We start from the raw sequence: 6519 nt of genomic DNA, 5'->3' as shown, positions 1-6519 counted from the left end.
GCGCCTGGAGGCTCTCCAGGGACAATCGTCGGCGAGGCTGCGTGGCCTGCGCATCTCGGGCCGCCTGGTCTGCGCGCTGTCCCCGAGCTGCGGTAGTCCGGGGTAGCCTTGCTCCTCTCCTCTCCTTAGTTCGTGGGACTGGGATCTGCAGTCTATGATCTCTTGGGGACTGCAGGACTTAAATTAAATGAGCAGGTCTGGGCCTTTCCACGTTTCAGAGCTCGGGGTTCCATGCGAGGTGGAGGGTAAGAGGGTGCGCAGACCCCACTTGTTCACTCTGCTTGGGTGCCGCAGGCCAAGGCGGCTCTAGAGCTTTTTTTTTCCTTTCTTTGTTTTGTTGACATTAAGTAAATGATCAAACTCTTTGGCACTTGTCGGTACAGGTGTGGCTTTGTAGGACAAGATGAAGGACGGAAAAGGCTGGAAAGGAGACCGCAGTCAACACAGACGGGGAGAAAATGAAAGAAAACTGGGGGAAAAGTTAAGATGCTGAAAGGAGTCTTGTGGATTGCAACAAGAACGGGTTGGATTGGGGCCTGAAGACATCAGGGAGGAGCTGGCAGTCCACAGTTAGAGGAAATCGTGGAGGAAAATTCAGCAGAAGCAGAGTGGAAAGGCATTTCCACTGGAGGGCATTTTCCATCCTAGAGGAGTATGTAGAAGAAAACCGCCTGCTTTGGTGAACCCCAGATTTTATGTGTTGGGAGAAATGTAATAAACAGTAAACACCAGTAGTCCTCTCCACAGACTACCTGACCTCTTCAGGAGCCTGACCTGCTGGGTTCAAACATAAAATGTCATTCCCCGCCTTTACAAACTGCAGAAGCTATGCAGAGTCACATCAAGCCTCGGGGTAGGCGACATTATCAGGAAACAAGACCCAGCTATTTAGGAACCATTCCAGGGATCCCATCAGGGAGGAATTTATGGTCTAAGGCTTAGTTCCTACTGCAGTTTAAATGATAGCCTATGGGGTGCTTTAGGCTGGAGTGGGATTGGCCCACTGGAAAGCTACTATGGCGAGGTCAAAATGAATCCTAGCCCTGCATGGATGGATTGGTTAACTATACAGGGTGGTTTATCTGGAAAAATCCCACAGGACACTGTGACAGCCAGTTACCTTTCCCATACCCAGTCTCTCTCCAGGTCCTGACAAGTCCTTCCTTATAATAGCTCTGTCACTGTGCTGCTAACCTCTGTACCTCCATTTCTTCCTCTGGATAGAGTGTCTGCCTCCGTAAGTTTGCATGTTAAGATACCACATGCAAAAGGATTAGAATAGCTCTTGGCATGTGGTGAGTGTTCAAACACATTTGCTCAGATCAGTTCATATCACATTAAGGTACTATAATTCCAGGTTCCTGCCATCTCACCCTAGGCTATGGGTTCTGCCCACCATGCCACCTACATTCCAAGTCATTCCCAGGGATCCCGTCTTCCTGGTATTCACACCCTTGCATAGCTCCCCGCCACTTTGTAAAGGTTGGTTTGCTTGACCAATGGAACCCGGCAGAAGTGATGATGGTATACCACTTCAGAGATTAGGAAGGAAACACCTTGGAGCTTCTATCTTGAAAGAATGTTAACAGCCCAAAGGAGCACACACTGTACACAAATAGCACAATGAACTCAGAACCCAGACTCTTCCCTTTTCTCTCTGCCCCTTTCCATCCTTCTTGTCTCATGCCTCTTTCCTGTATTTGCCATGATCTCTTCTTCTCTTATTTCTATAGTTTCTTCTCGATCCTCTTCACTTGGTCTCCCCTCACCTCTACCACATTCTCTTTGTGTTCCCTTTCTCCTCACTCCTGGAATTTCCTCTTTTAATTGGCATGGTCTGGAAGAGAAAAGGTAGATGTTTTTCCCTTAATTTCAAAAGTAGACAATACGAATTTTTTTTTTTTTTTTTTTTTTTGAGATGGAGTTTCACTCTTTTTGCCCAGGCTTGGAGTGCAGTGGTGTGATCTTGGCTCACTGCAACCTCCGCCTCCTGGGTTCAAGTGATTCTCTTGCCTCAGCCTCCTGAGTAGCTAGGATTATAGGTGCCTGCCACCACTCCTGGCTAATTTTTTTTTTTTTTTTTCAGTAGAGACAAGGTTTCACCATGTTGGCCAGGCTCATCTCGAACTCCTTACCTCAAGTGATCTGCCCACCTTGTCCCCCGCAAAATGCTGGGTTACATGCATGAGCCACTGCACCCAGCCAAGAATGTTTTATAATCCTCTAAAAAGAATCGGGTGGCCTATTACTTGTGGGACCCTCAGTTACGTTTTCCCCTGCTTTGGGCCAGTACTCTCAGAAGAAAACATTTCCACCCTCCGTAATCTAGGATGTGTCATAGGGAGGAATGTGGGGAGGACTGCTGACAGAGGCTGACTACTCACTACTCACAGACATGGAACATGGTGGCACCAACACATGTGTTCAGGAATGCCCTGGTGCAGCGTTCACTGCCAGAACTCAAAGAGAAAAGCTAAATATCTATTTATTAGTTACTAATATTTTTAATTTGTCATTTATTCGTAGTAATGAATACCATGAAACAAATAGCCTACATTTTAATGGATGTGTTCCTTGGCCTTCGTTTTAGAATGTTGCTTAGGAGCCCTGCTGCCCAGGACTGTCAAGTCAAATGGCATAGCATGGCACTTGTACAACTATGGGTGGGCAGAGGACAAGCGGGATATCACTATGTGTAAGGCACCCCCTGGAGTTGTGTAACACTGCCAGCCCTATTGTTGCCAGAAAGACAGGAGAATCCACTTTGCACTTTTTCTAAGTTAAAGATTAATCTTTAAGTTCTACAGACAATGAAAATTACCTTCACGTGTTTTCTTTATAAAATAGAATATTTTTCCTGTCATATTTTATGATCAGCATCAGAAACCTCAACCACTTTTTAACTGTTAAAGCAGTTATTTACTTGTTCCGCAATGAATGTAATGTACATATGAAAGAAAAATACAAAAACATTTAAACTCTACTAAAAACTGATCAAATCTCAGAATAAATCTCAATCAGTTCATCAATCATTAAAAATATATTGAGGGTGTGCTATGTTTTCAGCTCTCTGTGAACAGTTAGATTTGATTTTGAACTATTTTCATTTGTGTATGGTTCTGTATGGGCCTTTATTTCTTCATCTTCATAAACACCAAAATAAATTATTGGTCTTTACATTCATCTTTGAATCAATTACATTACTGTAATTTTTAATGTTTTTCCAAGAGTTACCTTTATGGAGTTCTTTCTTTAAAATCCACACTCTGAGTTCCTAATTAGACATTTCTAGTTTCATATATATATATATATATTTATTTATTTATTTTAGACAGAGTCTCGCTCTGTCACCAGGCTGGAGTGTGGTGGCACGATCTCGGCTCACTGCGACCTCCGCCTACCGGATTCGAGTGATTCTCCTGCCTCAGTCTCCCGAGTATCTGGGACTACAGGCGCGTGCCGCTAGGCCTGGCTAATTTTTTTGTATTTTTAGTAGCGACGGGATTTCTCCGTGTTGGTCAGGCTGGTCTTGATCTCCTGACCTTGTGATCTGCCCACCTCAGCCTCCCAAAGTGCTGGGATTACAGGTGTGAGTCACCATGCCCAGCAGTTTCTTACATTTCTGTAATACAGTGACAAGCAGCCCGTGGCTCAGAGCTGCTGACTTAAAACTTACAGGTGAAATTGGACAATCACTATCCAAATGATATGGGACATCTGCAGTGGCCTATGGTAACCCGTGCTTTTTGACGGGTCAAAGCTCTGAGAAAGAGCAGAAACAAACTTTTACTGATATTCTGGTGTTCCTTGGATCTTCCCAGGCAGTTTTGAGAAGGTCTACTAGACTCATAAAATCAAATCTCATCTCTTTCTTGGACCAGATTCAGAAATGGGTTTCCATTTCCTAGCTTCTCTCGTACATGAAATCTTTGCAAAAAGTGCACAAATCCCTTTTAGTTTTATAAGGAATTTTCCGCAAATGAGTACAGCAGTTCTCAAGTACATATTAAAATAATCCAGGGAGATTTTCTTTGTAACATTCGCCTCTTTGTCCGCTCCTCCAAGGAGTTATTTGATTGGGATGGGATGGAGCGCAGATATCAGCATTTTTTCCAAGCATCCAAGGGGATACTAATGTGTGGCCAAGGTTGAGAGCCCCTAAAATATATGGAAATAAAGTTATTTGGCTATGAGAAATGTTGAAAAAGTAGTAATGGCACTTCCTTGACTTTACTGAAACATACATAAGGCTAGATAGTCATCTTCTTGGTTCTGGTCTTTGAGTGAGTTCCTAAAGTTAGTCTGAGATGGACTTTCCACCAAACCCAGCCCTGTCATTTAATAGGATGGGAATGAAATGAGATGAATAAGATGACAGTGTCTGGCCTATTATTGGAGGCCCAACATACGTAAGTTTTGCTTCTTTCCTTCATTTCACTTCTTCCTAGTTTTGAAACTCACAACATTCCCTCTGACCCTTTAGTTGAGGAAGGCATTTTTCCCTCATTTGGCACCAAAGTCTTGCCCACTCCCACACATACCCCATGCATGGCTCCAAGTGTCCTCCAGATTTCTCTAACTGGAAGTTGAAGTTCATTCTGTCCTTGAGTAAAGTAAGACACTTTGCCTCTTCTCCTAAGCATATGTTTGAATAAGAGCCAGCTTATGGACTCTTTGATAAGCGCCATTGTTTAAGTTTGAAAGAGTTGGTTTTGACTGGCGTGTTGGTATTTTAAGGATAATTAAATGTGTACAACCCCCAGTATAGTTTCTACTGGAAGGGCATGGCCCATAGGTGACTGATGATTCTATACAAATAGAGAAATATGAAAGAGAGTAGCTCCCTGAACCCTTTGAAGAGAGGGTTCTAGATTCATAGAAATTATATAGCCACATTCACCAATTTAAACATCACAGAACTAGTCAGTGGCATACAGAATCAAAATAAAGACTTCCTGATGCATAATCTTTACATGGTTACTACACTACATTCAGTTAACTAGCTCATTTACCTTACTGAATTTGGGAATGAAAGTGAAGCAAGCCACCATCAGATCTCTCCCCTAACAGACAGCACCTATGTCTCCTGATGGAGAGCAGATGGGAGCTACCTCCAAGGCTGCACTGGTTTGTGGCCGGCTGGTGTACAGGACTCAGCTCCAGTTTCTACTCTCAGTCCTGGGCTCAGAGTTGAAGACCTGCAAATCACACACAAGGTTTTGAGCCTAAATAAAGCAACTCCTCTTCTTCTTCTTTTTTTTTTTTTAAGATGAGGTTTTACTCTATTGCCCAGGCTGGAGTGCAGTGGCTTGATCACTGCTCACTGTAGCCTCAACATCGCAGGCTCAAGGGTTCCTCCCAAGTAGCTGGGACCACAGGCATGGTTTTTAGTTTTTGTGCAGATGGGGTTTTGCCATGTTGGCCAGCCTAGTCTTGAACTCCTGGCCTCAAGTGATCCTCCCACCTCAGCCTCCCAGAGTACTGGATTACTGGTGTGAACCAGCGCACCCAGTGTGTGACTCATCTTAAGTACAATAAGAAGGTATTGATGGAACAATCAAACAATTCCAAGTGGTTTTTTTTAGATCAAATTCTGACCCAGAGAGGAAACATAAAGAAAAAAGGAAGAAGAAAATGAGAAGAGACAGAGGAATCAATACCAGTAGGATAAAAAGAATGGAGGAGATATTAAAAAAGAAATGTGTAATATAGTTGATTTTATAAGTGAGCCTCACTTTGGTACGTTCCTGTGGAGTCTCAAATCCACACTTCTTCTTAATGGAGAAATGGTTCACACAAGAGAGAAAGGAAGAATGCCTCTGGGCTTCAGAAATTATCTTGAGAGTCTTTAGTGAAAGAATTCCTGCCCAATACTGAACTTAAAAGCATGAATTTCATTGTTAGTTTTGCTATGTGGCAAGCAGCGCTTTCAAATTGTTTGAATAAAGAGTCTCATTAAATGCCCAGGAACAAAAGACTCCAATCTTACTTTTTTTTTTTTTTTAAGTCAGTATTTCCTAGTTAGATTCCAAGGAAGAAATATGTCACTAAAGATTTAGATGACACTTAATGCTCTGATACTGTTTCTGGTCCTCTGAGTGAGCTATAAATGATAACGACACCATAAATCTGTGCAGATGAACTTTGCAAAGAACTTTCAGGCTATTACTTCCTTCTGTCTTCATAATATGTTTGGTGACGTGGGCCCTTGTTATCATCAATTGACACACAAGGACACTTGGGTACAGGGAATATCAGTGACTTGCCTAGGTTTACATAGTAACTTGGGCAGCGAGGGAACCAAGGTTGGGACTCAAGACCTCTGACGTGCAGTCCAAGGCTCTTTCTGCTACACCATGCTGTCCCCAGCACACCCTCATCTCCCCAGTTACATTGCGTATATCAGGAAGACTGGAACTTAACCTCATTATTTTTCTGTTCCCAGAGCCTAGCTCGGTGCTTGGTATACAGTAAGTACTTAATATATGTTTGTTGAACAAATGAATGCATCTAAATTTG

The sequence above is a fragment of the Colobus angolensis genome, unplaced genomic scaffold (genome assembly GCF_000951035.1).
Source record: "Colobus angolensis palliatus isolate OR3802 unplaced genomic scaffold, Cang.pa_1.0 Scaffold184, whole genome shotgun sequence".
NCBI classification, from domain to species: domain Eukaryota; kingdom Metazoa; phylum Chordata; class Mammalia; order Primates; family Cercopithecidae; genus Colobus; species Colobus angolensis.
This window is presented reverse-complemented; position numbering follows the sequence as displayed.